This window comes from Aphelocoma coerulescens, chromosome 6 (assembly GCF_041296385.1).
Source record: "Aphelocoma coerulescens isolate FSJ_1873_10779 chromosome 6, UR_Acoe_1.0, whole genome shotgun sequence".
Classification (NCBI taxonomy): domain Eukaryota; kingdom Metazoa; phylum Chordata; class Aves; order Passeriformes; family Corvidae; genus Aphelocoma; species Aphelocoma coerulescens.
The window spans coordinates 29,235,211-29,255,708 of record NC_091020.1 but is presented as its reverse complement, the minus strand read 5'-3'; the positions used below and the strand labels follow the sequence as shown (position 1 = coordinate 29,255,708).

Here is a 20,498-nt window from a genome sequence, read left to right as displayed (position 1 = left end):
TGTTTAGGTGTTCTGGGCTACATGAGACCTTTAACTTGTATTGCCTGCATTCTTTTAGTAGCGTTTAAAATTTTTCCATGTAGGGTTTCTAAGCTTACAAACGTCATGAAGAATAACTGTGAGCAGAGAAGAGGAAAATGCAAAGTGTGTTTCATTTACTTATATGTTCTTCTAGAGGTTAAATCTTCATGGAATTCTCTTGTGTGAAACAACTTTGGAAACTTCCTTTAGCTATTGATCTGTACATATGATAATGTCTGCATCAAATAATTGATGTTGACAGTACTAGAAATGAAATGAACAGGCAACAATGTGAACAATGTTGACTTACCTTTGGTTTTGAAAGTAATTTTACTTACACAAATTAATTTAATTAATACTATTATTCTTTTATTATTACCATTTATTACTCAAATTACAGGCATGTAGAGCAAGCATACATTTTCTGTAACCTCTTACTGACCTTTGTCTGATAGAAGGGAGAAGAGTGTTCTTTTCTGGAGTATTTCTGATGCATAACTATTTATATATTCTTTTCAATTCTCTTCCCTAAATACTGTCCAGTGTTCTGATTGATTTTTTTCTGTTTTATTTACTTTTATATATAAACCATAAGTACAGTTAGCTTGCCATACTGCTCTAGCCCAGGGAGAGCTGCCTGTAGTAGCAGTAGCATCTTTGCCAAGAGATGACTTCCCTGCTAGCAAAATATTTGTAAGATTTGGGACACTTTACAAATAATTAGTGAAGTTTGTAATGCTCTCTGGGATTCAGTGGAGTGAAAGAGTATAAACATTAAATCTGCCATTTGCATCTGTTTCTTCTCAATGCAGTCTGTTTCTAACTTTGCAGCAGAGTGGAAGCTTCATGAGACCTGGTACCATGGTAGACACACCTCACTACAAGTAGCTGCAGTTGTTCTCTAAAATATACAGTACATTAGGTGATCAATAATATCTGATGTGTTCCTATTTTTAAAAATATTGAGATTCTGTTTTCCTAAACCATTGTGTTATATTTCATATTCAAATGAGAATAAGAAGCTTACCTTCTTTATTTTTGCAGCTGCATGCAAATGAATAGCATTTCCTTTAGTAGTTATAAAAGGGATTTGGCAAAAGACAGACTGTACAGAAGCTGCATGGTTAGGTGGTAGATGAGACTGACATTAGGAAGATATTTTATCTTTTGAAAGTGTTTTTTCGTTTTAGATCTTGCATCACTTCTGCCCTCTTTATTTTATGCTTCTGAGTAATCATCAAAGTCATACCTGAAAGAGGCCCAGACTTTTCTAGATTCTTTGCAGCAAGGACTCCATAGCCCTACAAATTAAAAAAAACCCAACAACTTGCTTATTTAAAAGAGAGTAATCTTCATGCAGTATTTTTTTAAATGGAAGATTTACTGCAAAAAATCTTTTTTTCCATTTTGAAAGTTCAAAAGCCTGAGAGTTACAGGAATGATGTGTTTAATAATTTAATCTTTTTTTTTTGAAACCTATAAAGTGTTACTGCCATTTAAAAATCAAACAGAAAGAGTAGACATCTGTGTTTTGCTACACAATTAGGTTTTTAAAAATGGCAGAAGAAGCCAAAGTAAAACGTTACAATTTTTATAGGAGAAACAGGTGGTAAATAGGCAAGCTGATGGGGTCAGCTAAGGAACAGAAAACCAGAAGGATTTAGGAGAATTCCCCTGCTCTCAGCTGTCAGGTAAAATTGGGCAGATAGTCCTTATGAGGCTTTGTGTGTGTAGTGCCTAATGTTATTTTATCATGTCTGGAAAACTCACCTGATGAGTGAAGATTTACAAGTTTAATGCCAGATTTATAAGACTTTACTTTCTGCTGTTATAATTCCCTTGCTGTTGTCCTGCAGAGTTCCCAGGATGCCTGTAACAGGGAGGAGGATTAGATGGTTGTTAGCATCACTTTACTTCCATTCACAACTGACTTACCATCGTTGATGGCTCTGACTTCTCTATCATTTTAAAAATTGTGTCTTTTAATTAGAAGAAATGCAACTTGCTTTAATCCACTGCTACTGAAGCACGTAGCTGCCATCAAGTGTGTGGCTCTGATATGTGTATAATAGTACAGCATGGGGCTGGGACAATATGGATAAGCCTGTGTCTATTTTCTCCAGAGATTTTAGGGTATTTCTCAGGATTTAGATTATACTACTGAAAGCTGGTTTAAACAAATTTGGGTACTCTGGTAATTGGATCCTTCAGTGACAGTGCTATATGAAGTTGTAAGGGAGTAGAGTGGCATTTTACAAATGAAAAAGATGGAGTACTGAAGTGTTTAAGTAAACACTCTCAAATTATTATTCTGTCCGAATGTGAGGCTTTTATCTTGAGTGTTGATTTAACATGAATGGAATGGAATTTCTGTTCCTTAAAAAAGACTGAAAAATATTTGGCTAATTTTTTTAGGTTACCTAGTAAATTTGAGTACTATATTTTTTGGGTGCAAATTTCAGATAGTTAGAATTTGTTTTTTGAGAGATTACACAGAGACCGTCTTTAATCAGATAAAGCAAGAGATTCAGTTATTTGCCTGGTAATTCTGTTTTCCATTTCTGTTGCCATCCCTGTCTTGTTCCTTTACCACACTGCATTGTCTGTTTTAAGCAGTATCAGGAACAGCCTCAGAAATGTGAATATGGTGTTTGACTCGGTGAGCTTTCTAGGCACACTTCTCATCCAGTCCTGTAAAAAGGTTAATTTACAGAAAAAGCAGTTTAAACCAAATACTTTAAAGAGGTATGGACTATGTATCTGTACTGGTCAGTCTTTGACACTAACTGTGCCGTAATTATGCCTCTCCTGATGGGACTGATCTTTCAAAGTCCTTGCCAGGAGTTCAAGAGACAAACGGGACTCTCAGCCTTCGCTGCTTCTCTTGATAGTTGTTTATTAAGTCTTATCAGAGAAACAGAGTCACTAGTGTGACCCAGACATAGCACAAAGCAGAGAATGCAGGAGAAAGCAGAATTATCAAGATTACATGGCCTTTTTAAAGGTAAATCAACCAATGGTTACTAAAAACGTACATTATTTTTACTTTTCTACCAATTATTTAGTAACAAAGCCAGGAACTGCGGAATTCTTTGTCCAATCATCCCAAACTACTTTTACTGCAGAATATGGAGTAGTAGAAGAAGAAGAAGAAAAAGAAGGTTTGGAGAAAACAACAGTCCTCCATTTTGATGTTTTTTGCTTTTATCTATTTACTACATTAACAAACCCAAAACCTCTAAAATTTTCACCCTGTGACAATCTTACAAAGTAGTCTATCACCTAATTTACACCAGTGTAGTTTCTAATTCTTCTCTGAGAGTAGGCAGTTTTTTCCAAGGACAGAGGTCAAAACCAGTGTTGTTCAGGGGGGTGAAATCCTTCAAAACAGGCAGAGAAATATTCTCTGCACTCTCGGTTCCCACAAGCCTTTTTTATCTGAATAAATAATTCCTATTCAACTGAAACTGTCTCTCAGAAATATCCTAAAATGAATCTGTACCCGTGAGCAGGGTTCCTTATCAGCTTTACCTGAACACTTGCCGCCTGCTGATAAGGTGAAAGGAGGAGCACTGTCACATGTATTTTCCTTAATGCAGATGTACCCCACCACCTCCCTTTATTCCAGTGAAGGTGATAAGTACGAACTTTGAAACTGGCAATAGCAGCAGTGCTTAGAAGAGCTTTTAGAGTTTGACACTTCTAGCAAATTACTGATGGAACAGAGTAGAAGAAGATAAAACTTACTGTTTTCTCTTGAGGCCCCATCGTGACAAATAGCATTTTACTTTCCCCAGGCTTGCTTCTTTCCTTCCTTGTTTAGTCTTTTCAAGAGAAAGTTATAGTAAAGTAGTGGTGTACCAAAGCCAGTCAGTCTGGAAGCAGCACTTGTAACAAGTGTTTGCTTGCCCATTGACAATGTAGAAACACACACTTATGTACCGGAATAAACAGATGTGGTAGGGAAAGGAAGACATAAAATTCATTCCATTACACAGAATATATTACTTTTAGCTTTTTGTTTCCAGCTCTCAGCAGGGAAGTTCTGTGAGGAAGGAATATGACAGATTCTTGGCCTATCAATTATATTGGCATTGGATATTTGTCAATTATACATTGCAGTGCAGCAGTGAGCTCCTTGGGAAGGTGCTGGTTGATACCATGTGAAATCAAGATTCTGACTGCATTGAAGTTCCTGAAACAATTTCAGCAATCCAAGATCAATTTATAATGCCTTAGTTGTTATTTGTCTTCATAATCCACATCTAACTGCTTGCCATATCTTTAGATGTATCAGTGAGTAAGTTACTTAATAGAGATAATAGGCCTGTTATTTAATTATGGTACTTTCCACTTCTTGTCTCAGTGGTGCAAGAAGTTGTATCCCATGTAGTAAACAGCTTCTAGTCTTAAGTGTTACAGTTTGCTTATACAGTTACTGCATTCACCAGTTTGCGTCCTGTTGTTGTTTTACAGTTTTACTGGTAGAAGCCGTCCCACACAAGGCTGCCTTCCTTGAGCCTGTCTTCATTAGGCTGTGGACTTGCAAGTAGAACACTCAGGAAACTGACAGGTCACCTCTGTTTTTACATCTCTTCAACTCCGCTTTTTCTCCCTGGTCTGCCTTCAGGTTTTTTGTCTTGAAGAGGATAGGAGTACAGGCATGTTTCTGAAAGTCAGTTTTGGACCTCTTTCCATTCTATTACAAAACGTAGATGGACAGTAAAACAAAGCGAAAAAGTTGTTCACAGTTAAAAGTAATTCTTTTAATCACAGGATGAAGTTCAAGGGCTTCAGATAATGTGCTGTGCTCTCAGAGTCTGGATTTGCCTCCGGCAATACTGCATTGGCAAGTCCTATCCAACAGGTCGTCTGAATGTGGAACCCCTCCTGCTCACCAACGTGGGAGTTCTGTGTGTCAGGACTTTGTGCCAGCCTGCTTCATAGTCTGCTAAAGGTTGTAAAGTTCTTTGAATTCTTTGGGACAAATGGTGTTATATGGATAATGCAGAGGACAGTGTGGATGGCTGGCATGCATTCTGTAAGGCAGCATAAAGTCTGGTCTGTTCCTCTTCCATCTCCTGCATGAGTGTTACATAAGAGCTTTCAGGAAACCTACAATTAAAGAAGACAAAGCACTTTAAGTACTTACAGGTTTTTGTCAGTGTTAGACCTAAGGCAAGTAGAAACAACCATCATTTTCCAGTGCACATTCATTTTAACATTTTATCATGGTGTGCCCAAGATTCTTCAAGAATTCTGACACAGGTGGGATTTGAGCTCAGACATCTTGGATGCCACTGCAGGCATTTCATTAACGCCTCCTCCTTGCTCTTCCCTGCTTCACTCCTGCTGCCTTTCTGCTTGTAGCTGTGTGCTGGTAATGTTGGCACTTCCACAACAACACGTAGTGAGCAATGCTAAAGACACAGAGAGAGAATCATGGTAACCCCCTCCCCTCAAACACCCTCCTTGTGCATGCATATTGCAAACCCATAGTAACTGAATAGGTGCCAACACAAGGACAAACTCGCCTTGGTTTGTGCTGTTTCAGGTTTCACTGACAGTGCAGCTCAGTCTCTGGAGTCCCAAAGGTTTATGCTCATCTGAATTTCAAAGTAACTGGTGAAGCCTTCAGTTAACACACTACCACTGGGCTGATTTTCTTTAGGAAGTCAATGTCACACTGACTGGATCGGTGGAATGCTGCTCAGTTTCTCCAGTGCTCATTGCTTTAGGTACTTAAGAGATAAATACAGATTCTTGTCACATATAACAAAGCTCTTCCTCCAATTAGGCAAAAAGGTTGTCTGATTAATTCTGTTCATTTAGTAATGCAGTAAGAGAGTAGAAGGTGACTTAAAAATCGTGATCTTAGGGAAGATGTGATATTTGAGAAAGTGGGGATTACTGCTTACAGCCTGTTGTGGAAAATATTAGGAAGATGCTTGGCAAGCAGCATGAGTTTCTTTTCAGCTTGCTTTGCCTCCCATCTGTCTGACTTTGTTCCACTCTGCAAATGTAACTTCCTTGCATTGTCAACTCGTGAGAGGGTGTTTGAAGGAAATGGTTCATAAAAACTTCATTGAAGGTTTCGGGGGAAATGGCAAGAGCAGTAAATCTGTCAAAACAAGTTATTCCTGTCCACAAGTAAGGTAGTGGGCGACCCTGGTTATAAGGAAAAGCCTCAGTGCTGAGCAACTGCTACCAAATCCTTGAGCCTATTTCCATCTCTGAAGACTTGTGTAAAATGCAGGGTGTTTTGGTTCATTGCTTTGAGCTCCTTCAGTAGTCTCTGTACATAGACTGCACTTGAGGAGAAGCTGAGGGCTGTCGAGTGCAGCTCAAATCACAGTTGGCAGCATCCACAGCATTCCGCCGCGGTTGCCTTTGGAGTGAGGCCCGACAGATGCGTCATTTGCTTCTGCTGCTTTTTCTGATGCGAGGGAGTGGGACCCTGTCACTCCTGGCACCCTGTGTTCCTCGTTGCTCGCTGACCTCCAGCCATAACCTAACCTCAGGGGACTGGGGGTGGGAGAAAAGCTGCCCCTAGCTATTCCAAGGGGTGCTTTTCTGGAGTACACAAGGCTTTTGCTGCCAAATATTTGTGGGAAATACTACACTTTTCTGTACCGCTGTAATTGCAGATGGTACCTGGCTGTGCTGTCCCACGTGCATCAGTATAGTCACCAATACAAAACCAGCTCTCTGGTAATGGGATTTGGGGAACAGTGAGGTGGGATGACAGAAGGATTTTAAATATGACAGATTTGCCAGTTGTTTGCTACTCCTGTCATTGGCCTGAGTCCTTCTGGGGGAGTTATATGTGCTCAGAACTTTTGTGGATGTCAGGGCCCTAGAGAAGAAGCTAAAATACATCATGAAACAATGCAAGTGGTGTGTCCAGGCAATCAGTGTCTATGTATCATTTTCAGATATTACTAGGATATTTTCCCTTTATCCAAAACAGTGAGTTTTACAGCCCACAGTTACTTTGGTATAAGAAGCAAGAATGTAACAGCCTTATGTGGGAACATGTTATATTACAGGGGCCTTAGTGTAATGACCAGGAAGATATTGCAGGAATGTTTGTTTCTTTCCATTTGTTCTCCAGCCTCATAGTTTGACACGGTCTGATGGAGAGACATAGGAACAATTAATCCAAATTAAATAAAGAAGTGAATTCCGAGTTAAAGGGCCTCTGATTGATCTTAATTTATTCTTGTAATGAGCTAACTGAAATTGATAAAGGTCACTCTTATTTATGAATGAGAGTGTCCACAAAAGGCTTTGAAGTAGTTTCTGTAATCCATTTCAGAAGTTAATTTGAATTAATTTTCTGAAATGTCTGCAGGCAGAAAACCCATTACAGTCTGTGTGTAAAGACTGCCAGCATTCAAAAATAATTCTGCCTGTCTACATCCTCAGTGCCACAGTAGGTAATGACTGTGAAGAGGGACCCACTGCAGCATCCCAGTGGGCCATGTCCCCAGTGTCCAAGCTTCTCCTCTGTGGGAAACCATTGCCTCAAGCCTGCATGAAGGACTAAGGACTCATTCTAAATCTGGTACATTTTGCCTACCTCCTACTCCCAGTGCAGTAATTTACATTTGCTTTACCCTGGCTCTGATGTATGCCACCTTCACCCACAGCTGAGAGAGCAAGTCTTTAAACACTTTTTCCAACACTTAAGCCAGAATTATTCTGTGGTTCAGCTGCTGGGTGAGACTAATGCCAGGTTCCCCAAGGAACGAATGCACCACCTGGCCAGTGAGCTCCAGCTGTCTGGCTCTGTGCCTTCAGGGCCTCCTGTACTGCCAGATCTTGCCAGCTAGTCCCAGCGTGTAATTTTTTGTTGTTGCTGTTGTTCTTATTAATGACTCAGCCAAGATTGTTTTAAAAAAAGCTGTGTCTCCCTTTAAATTCAGGAAGGCTGTAAAAAAGGAGGAAAGGATGAGTGCATGGGAACTGCTCTGAGCTGTTTGTTATGTTTGCTCTCTAAATTACAGCTTGAATATCACTCTTATGCTGTGCCTGTGCCACTCTGCCACGTGGAAAAAATTAAGAATATTCTGACAGGCTCCTTTCTCTGCTGGTTGAAGAAGGATGTTTGTTTGAACATCTCTTCAAATTCAGGGCCCTGTCATAGGGTATTTTTAAAGGCTTGTGCTGGTCACAGGCACTAATTCAGCATCATAGGAGATCTCTTTTATACTCAGAGCTGCCTGGAAAGGGCCTCTGCTTTTATGGGGTAGTTGTGACGGATATGCAGAGGTTGTCTTTTTTTTTTTTTTTTTTTTTGGCTTCTCTGTTGCTAAGTGCACTGACTTCCCAAGAGTCTTAGTCCCTTGCTATTGAATCGATTGTTTCCACAATAGTACTGCCATGGATCTGAGAGATCTGAGGTCTGCTGCAATGAGATGGTGCATTAGGGTCACAACTAAAGAGCTGCTCTCTGTTGTCAGAGGCGCCACAAAGCCATCAAGTGCTCTGATACCTTGGTGCCTTGCTTGTGAAGCCATGCTACGGCAGGCTGAAGGCTGAGCCCTTGCAGAGCTCTGTGTGGATGCTGTCCAGGAGCTGGAGTCGGTGCAGGCTGTGAAGCCGTCCCTGTGCCCGTGGTGCCCAGCTGTGGTGGCCAGCTGTCAGCAGCTGCCGTGTGCCAGCAGTGGGCCAGCCTGGCTCATGCCTCTCGTTTCCCAGAGTTCTCCTGGAGCATGGCAGGGCTTCTGGAGGTGATTCTCATACTGTTCTGAGGACACACAGATCTTCGCTCACGTGTTTGGAAGGTGGAGGCATTTGTCCCTAGTTCTGGAATAGATACGGTCATCAGGGAACACAGTGCTGTGTTCTAACCCCAGTGGGGCAGCCAGGGACATAACCTGGAGGTCACTTGGACAGGCAACAATGCAAGTTTGTTTGTCAGTCTGTGGGTATTTGTCTGCGGAGACCTTACTGCTCCAGCGGGTAATGGGACTTACACAAGAAGTTTAAGTGAAAATTCATTTAAGGAAAGATTTGGAGGCATCCTCCCCTCAAGTAGATTTTTCCTTAAATAGAACTTCTTTATTCTGAGCTGCAAATAAGAGTTTCACTGCAGGCAGTTCTGAAATATTCATTTCAGCTTCTGTATTATTTAGTTCTAAGACAGGACAGTTAATTACCTCTCCAAGGCACTGGAGCTATTTAAAATATTTCCAAGGTATTCCCAACTTGTCTCCTGTCAGCTTGCCTTATGGTAGTTTTATTCATAATGTGTATTTAAATTTATGAGAAGATGCCTTCACATTTGGGTGTGTGTGTTTGTGTTGGAAAGGAGCATGTGCTCTGGTACGGCAGAATTGAGCAGGAAGCAGTCTCTTCTAGAGATTCAGGATTTATCATCTGCTTTAACTGTATTATATGCTGGAAGTTTTTTATTTTTTAAACAACTTTAATGGGACAGAAACACTTAGGCTTTTTTTTCTCCTGATTTTGGTGTATCTTTACCCAAAAGTAACATCATTTGCATAGAAGAGCAGTGTTTTTAATTTCTGACAATGTAAAATGCATACTGGGCTGGAGGTACTGCTGATTATTTCCAGGACTAGAGTTTTGATTTTCTTATGTGGTTATAATTGAAGAACAGTAAGAATGACTTCTGTGATGACCTAACTCATTTGTTTAGTTTGGAAGCTGCTTGTACTCTCAAATTTGCTAAATATGACTTTTTGGAAAATGGGACTTCCATCCTAGATTTCCAGGAATTTCTGCTTTGCAAAATAATTAATGATCATCGTGAAGAATATGTTTGCTGAGACAGATGACTAGGAAATGTGAGGGGGGTTTGGTATGGCCAGATCAGAGGGAGATTTTAAAAGACAGTTCTTAACATATTCTGGTTCCTCTTGGAATAAGGTATGAGTGGCCTAGAGATGAGGAGAATGAAGTCTCATATCTTTGATATAAAATGACCTCTCTTAAGTGTGGAGTCCAAGACTATAGAACATTTAAGGGCTTTGATTTCTTTAGTTTTTGTTTTTATTCATTGTTAGATAACACCATAATTTCTTATTATTTTAGCATTTTAGAATGATGAAAAAAGAATTGTAATAATAAATTTAGCCCAGATACCACCAGGATAATTTTCTTGCCAGGGTTTAAATTTAAAAATAGCTTTTTATCTGAAGCTAAAAATAGTTCTGAGCTGGAAAAATTAGTGACAGTGTAATAAAGTTATCTGGAAACTGAGCTTCCGAGAATATGTGATCCATGTAAAGGTGTCCACATAAAAAGCACAGTTGCTCAGAGTGGAACAAAGGATTTATGTTTCCATTGCAGGTGTCTTTAAGGAATGTGTGATCCAGCCTTTCCCACTGCTGATGGCAGCCAGGTACTCCAGGTGGAATTTATTTTGAACTGCCTGCTTTGGCAGCACAGCTGACCTTGAGTGCAGCTTCTGATCCCTTTAGTGCACATAAACAGCCTGCTAAAAGGCCAGCTATTTTTTGGGTGGGGTTTTTTTCACTTTTGATTTGTCATGGAGCAAATGTGAAACTCATGATAAAAATTAATAGAATTGGTGTGTGGGTGTCACCAGTGTACATAAACTGCTGACTAAGTGCTCAGTTAAATGCCATCTAAATTTCATTTGCTTGTATTAATTTTTCTTCTTAATATCGTTCCAAGGGTTCTCAGAGGCTGAAGGGTAGAATTGTTTTCTGATTCATCCAGGATGGATGGCTGACTATAACAATGCATTCTTTAAATGGAAGGAACAGACCACATCTTAGCTGCTTCTGTTCTTTGCAGGAGAGCAGATTAATTAATAACAGGAGAACGAGGTGTTAAAAGGCCTTGCTGGTATCCCTTCAGTGAATATAATAGGAAAAAGATGGACAGAAGGAGTAAGTTATTGTAGTAATACAGGGGACAGGGAGGAATTCTCAGCTGGTGACACAAGTGTTGATTGTTTCCATTTCTGCCTGGACTTTGGTGTGTAGCAGGGAGGCAGATTTGAGATGTGTGTTCGCTATTCTCGCAGCCACTGCACAAAGAAATTGATATCACAGAGCATTATCATAGTCAAACTGGGGATTATGGACCAAATGGGTGGACTTGCACAGTTTGTGGAAAACTGGTTAGGCCTTCAGGCTTAAAGCATCAGTGTCCAGCTAACAGCCTGTGACAAGCAGGGTACTTAAGGGCATGATGCTGGAGCTGCTCTGTCCAACATTTTCATCAGTGGCCTCGGTGGTGGGGCAGAATGTCCCCTCAGCACGTTCACGTGTGACATCAGGTTGGGAGAAACAGTCAGGGCATTGCAGGAAGAGCAGGGCTGCCGTTCTGAGGGACTTCAACAATCTGGAAGAATGGGCCAGCAAGGAATGTGTGATGGCAAAGACAGCAGCAGTCTTGCACACTGGATGTGGTTGCTGTTCTGGGAGCCGCTGGCTGGGTGGCATCTCTGCAGAAAAAGACTGGCAGGTCCTGAGGGGCAGGAATGTGAGTCAACAGTGTGTCCTGGTGACACTGAAAGCTTGCTGCAGAGTAGAGTAAGATTTACAAGATTTGGCAGAACATAGCTGGCAGATAAGGGAAGTGATTGCTCCTCTTATGTTCAGCACTGAGGGCTTCCTCTGGAATAGTTTCCAATTTTTTTCCAGTTTTACACTCACCCTCCTGTGCAAAAAAGATGCTGACAAATGAGCAACTGCAGCAGAGTGCTGATTAGGGATCTGGAGCTTGGGACCTACAAGGAGAAGCTGAAGGCACTGGCTTTGTGTAGGCCTGGGGAAGAGAATGCATGTACAATTGATGGTTTCAACTACCAGAGTGGATCATGTTTTCTGTATAAACCCCTTCCCACACTCTCCTTGGGGCATAGTGGAAGGGTAGAAAACAGCAGTCGCAAAGTGCACCAAGAGAAATTCCAACTAAATAGAAGGAAATCCTTCTTCACAATGCATGTGTCCAAATCCTTGATAAGATTGCACAGAAAAGCTGTACAATCTCTGCAGATTTTCAGACATTGATGGAAAAAGGCCCTGAGCAAGCTCATCAAGTTTTGGAACTAGCCCTGCTTTGGGCAGAAGCTTGAGCTAGAGACTTCCAGAGGTCCCTTCTAGCTGGATTTACACTGTGATTCTCTTTTGAGGTTCCAGGAATCTGATGACAGTAGACTGCTGAATGCAGGGGCTCCTGCCCTTCAGCAATCCGACCTGCACACTGTGGTCTGCACTCAGTAGGCACAGGCTGTACTTTTTTTAGGCTGAAATCTTATCATCCTTGCTCATATCTTAAGTGACAGTAAGGCTATCAGTGGGCTGCTTGTAAAAGCAAGCACAAGCCATGAGGTAGGATCTGACATCACAGGAGTTTCAGCATTCACGTAAGCAATGATCTCCTTCTCCATCCCCCTTCATTGCTCTTGCTTGTCAGGGCTCTTCCTTTTAATCTCTGTCCTCCTTGTGGTGAATGACCTGACAAATGAGCGATGGTCCATGTGAATTTCAATATTTTTGGTCTCTTGTCCTACGTGTAAGTCCTTGACAGATTTCTGCTTGCTGTAGCAGAAAATTTGGGAAGAATGGAATAAGGAGTTGCACTCAGATGAGCTCTCTGTGCTCCTAGTGTGTGGTTTGTAATGCATGGGGCACTGAGAAACAGGAATAGCAATGTGGAATTGCTGCTTAGATATGGCAGGTAACAGCGGACATGGTTCTCATTTGCTGTCCTTTGAAGCACAGGTGATAAATAAATAAATAGAACCACTGAGTCTGTGAGGCATCCCTTGTGTGTTTTAACTAGAAGCAACTGCCATTGCCCTACTTCTAAAGAAAACATGCAGGTATGAAAGCCTGTGAATGTGAGTTAAAAGTAGAATAAATCTTCCTTTCTTCTGCCTTAACAACCTCTATCAGTTTTAATTCTGCTGTCAGTTTTAATCCTGCATATTTCTACTGTTTAACTTTACTGCTTATTTGTTAAATAACTGAGTGCAGATACTCCTGAGGTCTGTTACATTCACACTTCCCGTTTTCTCTGCTTACCCTAGCAAAATAGGAAGAACAACCAAAATAAACAAACAACACTGCCCCCCAACATTATTTACTCACTACTGATATTTCCATTGAGCCTATTAATGAGACATATGTTAAATTTATGGTTGTAAAAACTCCTTTTGTTTAGGTTTCTTTATCACCTTGCTTTAATCCCACTGAAAGAAAGAAATTTCTTAGTCTAGAGTCACATCTCATATGTAGAAATACCAGTGGTGGTAAAAATTTAATGAAAACATTTTTAACATAATCCAACAGGCTGAGATAAAAAATGCCTTGCAGCAAAGAAAAAAAAAGCTATAAGGCATCATTTGAATTCTTCCAGTATTCTTATCTATTAACAGTGCTATATACTTAAAGCAAATGTAGGACTATAAAAACCTGTAACTGTTTGAGATGTTTCCCTTCTAGCACATTTTTGAGCCTTGGTCTTCAGATGTATTTGTGATCTATCTAAGCAATTCCAAGTTATTAAAGAAGCAGCTTCTTTTTTCTGTTGGACTATACTGTTCATTTGTTCTCATTTTTAATATTCCCAACATATTGCATCTGTACTTAAACCAAGCAAAAACTGTCTTGTGGATTCTAGCAATTGGTTGAAATTCAATTTTACCTAGAAAGAGACCTTTGTGTGCTTGGGGACTAAGAAGAAGGATTTTTGCTGTAAAGTTTGAGTTTACTGGGGTGTGAATGACTGTAGAGAAGAATTCGGATGCCTTTGTTGATGACAGGATGGTGATGGGTAGGTCTCTAAACAGGGATGTGTTGCTTTAGTTTAGTCAAAGAGAAATATACCTGTCAGGCCATACATCAAAAAAGTGTATGATACTTATGAAGGGAGAAGAAAGAGACGTTTTAAATAATGAATGAAGTTGTGACAAAAGAAGTTTATGAACATCCCATAAATAAATTTAGTATAGGAGCTAGAGGAAAGTTAAATCCCTACACCATGCTTTCCCATGGAACTTGTAAATGTTACATAGAATCATAGAGGCATTTAGGTTGGAAAGGACATTTAAGATCATCAAGTCCAGCTGTTAACCCAGCACTGGCACATCTACCACTAAACCACGTCCCCAGGTGCCACATCTACAGATCTGTTAAGTACCTCCAGGGTCAATGACTGCACCCTTTCCCTGGGCAGCCTGTTCCAGTGCTTGACAACTCTTGTCAGTGGGGAACTTTTCCTAATCTCTAGTTGAAACCTTCCCTGGCACAGCTTGAGGCTATTTCCTCTTGTCCTATTGTCTGTTACTTGGGAGAAGAGTCCAGTTCCTACCTCACTATACAACTTCTTACAGAAGCTGATCAAGTTAAGCTGGAACTCCATCAGGTTCTGTAGGGAGTTGTGGGGTGTGACAGTCTATGATTGCTGACAGACAGATGTGATACACTGGGAAGTTGCATCCATTCCTTCCTTCTCGGTATGACACTTTTCTTCTCAGTCCCACACCTCATTTTCTTACACGAAAGAACAGTGAACTCTTCACTTTAGAGATTACATTAGCATACTCTTTTCATTCTTGCAAAGGATGTAATGTCACAGAGACACCATTAAATTAAATAAACTTCCATTTTTAAGACTCCTGCCATGCCATGTGGGAGGCTGACTGCTGAGGATGGGCACAGTCTCAGGAACCCACAACACTGAGTACTGCTCACGCCCTGGTGTATCGTGTCACAGCCTGAGGAGCCCCTGAGCTGACAGTTGTGGGTGATGTATTGTACTAAAAATCCTGACACAGATAATGCTGCCTTTGTTAAGTCTGAAGAAGAACATTTGCAATATTGACTTTTGCCTATCGCTGCTTATGCTGTGGGCTAGAAACGTCTACATTTTCACACAGGATTTATAGAGAAAACCGGGTTTGCTTCCCTGTTTTTCTGCATCTCTTTGCAGAGCATAAACAGAACCCTGCCTCACTCTTAACAATATTCAGGGCATAAGAAAAGTTTTCACTGACATTAAAGAAAACAGTGGAGGCACTGTTTAAATTGTCTTTTTCAAAACTATGCCGTGCTCATAGTGGTGTACACTAAAAGAAGTCTTCAGCATTTCTGGTCTGGTTTAACTTGCTGTAGCAAATATTCACATGTGCAAAATACCTGTGGGAGCATCAGTAAGCTTTTTTTCATGGACAGTGCTTACAGACCTAGGCTTTATTTTAATGTAATAAAGACCAATTTTTTGTTGTCTGACGATCATTACAGCTATTACTCACTGCGAATTAATCCCTCAGCCAGGCCTTTCATTTAGGTCTTAGCTGACTTCTTGAAAGGTTGAGTCCTCCTTGGAAAAAAATTAAGGATGTAAACATTATTCTGCCACTGACAGAATCTGGATAATTTTCTTTTCCAGGAGGATTGTTTGGCAAGTGGATCACAGTTGCAGTTAACATGTATCAAAGTTAGGAGCATTCAAAAAAATCTGCACTCAACTTTTTAAAAGCAATTAATGAAACAACAGATGATTTCAGTCTTGTAGTAAATCATTTAGTAACTCCCTGAAGCTGAAGGAAAAAAGATGGCAGAAAATTAGGATTCAGATTGTGAGCTGATGTAAACTGATCCCTCCACTAACCTAATATTTTTCAAAAAGAAAGGGGTTTGTTTTAGTATTAGGAAGCAAAATCAACTATAACTAGCTGAGGATCTGGCCCAAAGTTATTTATTGTAAAGATCTGTTAAATGCCAGCCTTTGATGTATTAAAAGTACCTGTTTAGGCTTCACACACTTTCCTTCTGAAAGAAAAACCATTTGCTTAACCAACAAGATGCCAATAAAAAATAGAATTACAGAAAAGTTAATTAATGAGATAATTCTAATACATCCTGTTTTGTTTCTTGGCAACAGAAAGCGTGTGACAGTCCATTGTCTGCCAAATATTTTATCTTCATGTTATCCATTTGTGATCCGTTGCCTGGCGCCTGAATTAAAAGCCAGGTCAGGGGAAAGCAATCAGTATCAGCAAGTTTCCAAGCTACCTTTGAGCATGGAAAAGCAGAGGAAGGTTACATGTTACATGTTGTGGCTTTACAAACACTAAGCTTAGCTTAGGGAAAGGCAAGTTGTTAAGGAAATCTTGAAATGAAGTGTAATGGAAGGCTGCCATTTTAGTCTAGAAGCTATTTAAAGCTCAGTGTCTCCCGACTGGAATATCTGTATTTCTAACAAGCGTAGATTGAAATCCCAGTAGAATTGACTCAGTCTCCTTCCTTCCTGCATGGATATGTTGGGGAGTGTGCAATTTACCCCTTCTCTTTGCCTTCTGATAATGACTGTGAGGAGAAGGATGCCTGGGCTTTTTCATCAGGGCTGTCACTGCCTCAGTTTGTGACCTCGGAAAATAACTTGGCATCTGTATGGGTGGAATTTTTAAAATGAGCTGCCTAAAATTAGGCATCTAAAAATAAACAACTTGTATTCTTGCAGATGTGAAGCCTTGTTTCAGATTATTTTGCTGGAAAAAATTAGTTCCTATGTTTATTTACCTGTAAAACTGAGCGCTGTTGAGAGACATGATAAAATATTGTAGAATCTTTGTGCAGAAAAACATGTTGAGAATTTTTGATTTTTTTTTTTCTTTTTCCTGAGGTTATAAGAATTTTGGCCTCAATCAAATCAAAACAAAAGCTGTTTTGGAAGCGTTTCTTCATACAGCACTAGAATACAGAATGGAGCTCACTGCTTCATTAATAAATTCATTCAGTAAAAAGCATGGACATATTCCAAAAGGAATTAGAAAAAATGTGGAAAATAGGTGCATTAGTAGCTGTTAAACACTGATCTGGAGGTAGTCTAAAGCTGAATCAGCATTTTTTTGCAATGTGAGAAAGAATCTAGAAGGATCTCTGAGTATTTGCCCTTGTTCTAAAGCTTTTTCCCTTAAGCACTTCCTGTTGCAGGTTTTAGATCTTTGTTTATGCCTTAACTAATTAAAATACTGTACAAGTTAATTAATGTTTTTAAAACATTGAGATCATCAAATGAAATTGATATGCAAGAATTTCAAATGATGTCTGAAGGGGGAGGGAGGGTCTTTATCTAACTACAGAGATTCAGTGTTCTGCCGTTGGCCCCAGTCTCTCTCATAATGAATTTATCTACAGGCTGCTGCACTGGATTCTAGAGATGTCTGGTATGAGTAGCTCTGGGTTAATATAAGCCTCCTTTTAAAACCATGTGACAGTTCACAAAATGCTCTGGGATACCCTAGGATGAAAGGTACATAAATGCATGTAAAATGCTATAATTAGGATGAAATTAGAAATGCACAAGAAAGGAGTGTTTGCTTGGCTACACTTTATATGTCTGTAAAGTTTCATTTTTCTGGAGCACAGGAGACGTGGCATAATACTTGTTCTAAGCAGTTACACTTGAAAATAATTGCTGTGTGCAAACACTGAGGAAGTTATTTTATATTTGTTTCTGCTGCAAGGCAGAGACAATGACGTTGATGTAATAATTTCAAAGAATGAAGCAAAAAATCTGGAGGAATCACTCCTGGAAACTGTAAATGAGAAGAATTACCAGCAATCAGGAGTGTCAGCCTATACTGGGAGGTGAGGGGAATTGTTTGCTGAAATAGTGAGGAAGAGTCTGCATGTGATTTTGCTCGAGTGATGTGTTGGTTGTGGCGCTGTCACTTATGAACCAGCTCTGGTGAAAAGGCTGTGGCACCCACAGGGACTGTGTAAGGGCATTTTTCCTTACGTGGGGCTTGAAGTGAGAACATGTAAGAAGATAAGCTATGAGGGAACAGGGTAAGTTCATTTCCTTTGGTAACAGCTTACTGGTACCCTTTAAAGTCCCTGGTTGTTTTGTGTTTTTTTCCCCTTCTGTGGTTTGTTTTTTTTAATAAATAATTTTCTTTAAATAGGAGGTGTGATGGCTGGACCTTTGGGTTGGGATTCACGAGACCTCGATTCAGTCTCTAAGCTGGGCACAAAGATTTGTTGTCCTGGAAAGATCACTCAGTTTTCCCAGTGTTTCCTTCATCTGTAGCATGGAAAGAATATGTCAACAGGGATAAAATCTTCCAGGGAGCAGGCTGAGCTAACGTGGTCCAATGTCATCTAGGAAGAACTTCTTTTGAATCTTGAAGGCAAAATTGATGCCTTGCCTGTCTCCCACTAGGTGCCATGGGAATGTGCCAATTCATGGATCTGTGGTTTTCTGACGTGACTGATAACATTCTTGATTAAGAGTTTTTCTGATAGTAGGTAGTTTATGAATGCAAGAGCTTCTGTTTGGGTTACATGAAGTCTGGAGGGGAAAAAAAGGCAATTAAAAAAATGGATATTGTACAAACAAACTTTTAAATTCAAGGAATGTCAAATTGTTGGTTTGTGTGATGGAGTCATGGAGAACACTGTTGTCTTTTTTGTTTTTCTGGCAGCAGTGTAGTTCTGTGTATCTCTTGCAGCACAGGGATTGATTATTCTCAATCACTTTGTAGGAATTACAATAAGCCTGAGAACTGTGTAGGATGGAATAAACTAAATCCAATGAAATTGATGGAGAACTAACAGCCAGAAAGTCTCAGCTGAGCTTTAATAGCCAACAAAAACATCTCTCTGCTGAGCATAATAGACTGCAGTATTTCCAAGTCTTGTCACTTGGCAAGATTTACATGTTCTTTTTTTCATGAGAACAACATACAGTGTTTATGGCAGCACACTGGCAGATTTCAAACAGTCTGAATTGCCTGGAGACTGGACCTTCAGCTTTAGGAAGCAGAAGGTCCTGAGATGTAACTCAGAGCTTGTACAATGAGAAGCAATCATGGTTATACAAAGCTACAAGGTATGGTCAGTTAACTGACATAAGTGAAAGTGAATATGTAATCATATGCATTAGAGAGGTGATGTTTATGTATGTAAATGGCCATACAGATGACTTATATTTGTACCTGTCTTGAATATGGTGTCTAATGTTGTAGGTACTAATAATACTGAGCTACTGAGAACGTGATGACTTGTACAAAATAGAGATGTATATTGAATCCTTTCATCTTCCTTCTTCACCTCTTCACCTAAGCAAAAAATACATAAATGTGGTTAACTGAAGAAACCACGCTGGTGAACTTGAGGAACTTGTCTTTTCAGGAGGACAGAAGGACTTATTTCTGGACCCACGGAGCTCCTTTTCACCATTTTATCTGGGACAGAAACACAATACTCAGTTGTATCTAGGAGCAGAGTAAATAAAATAAATAAATTTTAGTGGTCAACACTTCCTGGGAATATAGTATAATTTTTTGTCTGTAGAACAGGAATAATTGTATCTGCTTACCACGTCAGAGGATTAGTAATGGTAATTAAAGTGTGGAGTGCTTTGATTATTAAAAAGAAGAATGGGGATGGAAAGAAAAGAGTGTTTCTGATGAGCTATTCATTTTCAGTCAGGCATGTTAAAGTCTAAATGGAGTAAACACCCTGTCCTGCACTCCACTTAATTTGGCAGCAAATAAAATTTATAAAACCACAGGAGAACAATGTCAGGCTGAGAATAAAGGTAGAGAGACCAGGTTCTGTGCCCATGTTTACATTTGTCTGTGCATCTGAATGACTGTGTATTTTTAACAAGCTGGCTGAGAAGATGACAATTCATTGTGGGAAAAATGAAGTCAGGAGTCCAGGAAATGCAGGATTTAGTGTTTGAAGGAGGGAATAAAAGTACTTGGCCAAAATTCGGTCATATTTAGCAGTTCCCAACCAAGAACCCAAAAGTTTTTATATGTTTCTGGCATCTTTTCATTCATGTTTAGAGAAGTGATAATTTTTGGTCATGTAAAGTGAAATCTCAATGATAAAATGGGATTTTGTTTCAGCAGCATCTCTGAGTCCCTAATAATACACAGAGGAGAGTAAGTGTGTTCTAGAGAGGCCTTCAGGTTGCAGGTTGTCAGTTTCTGCACCTTGTGTTTGGCTGCTTTTCACTCAAATTTCCTAGGATGAGGATTAGACAATTTCTCTTTCAGTCTTCTCTCTCTCTTCCTTCCAGGGGAACAGAACTTTAAGGTACTAACCATTAGCATGGGTACAGGGGAAGAAGAGTGAAAGAAGAGAATGTGCAGCTCAGGAGGTGTAAGCAGAAATTAAAGAGTCTGAAGCAGTTAAAGACGACAGCTTAAGGGTTCTATGGATGATTTAATGGACATGGAAAGAACTGGGAAAGCAGACAAGTGGAAAGGAACTGGAAAGTAATTCTGGGTATGGTATTGCCAAGAGGATGTTACAAGGAGGTAGGGCAAACCCGGTGGGTGTTGAGGATGTTGGACGCAAATCAATCAGAGCAAAAAGATTCATTAATTCAGCTGCTCAAGGAACAGTTTGTCTCTGGGTATGTGCAACTGCGCAGAAGGAAATGCCTGGAAGTCTGCACTTACCAGTCAGCCTAATTGCCTCTGTCCGGGAGGGGTGTTGTGGGAACAG

General features: G+C 40.0%; 1 protein-coding gene across 2 annotated transcripts in view; it reads left to right on the top strand.

The window, feature by feature from the left end:
- ABLIM1 (actin binding LIM protein 1) overlaps positions 1 to 20,498 on the top strand; it is a 193,983-nt gene that overhangs the window by 28,197 nt on the left and 145,288 nt on the right. The window lies entirely within an intron of this gene.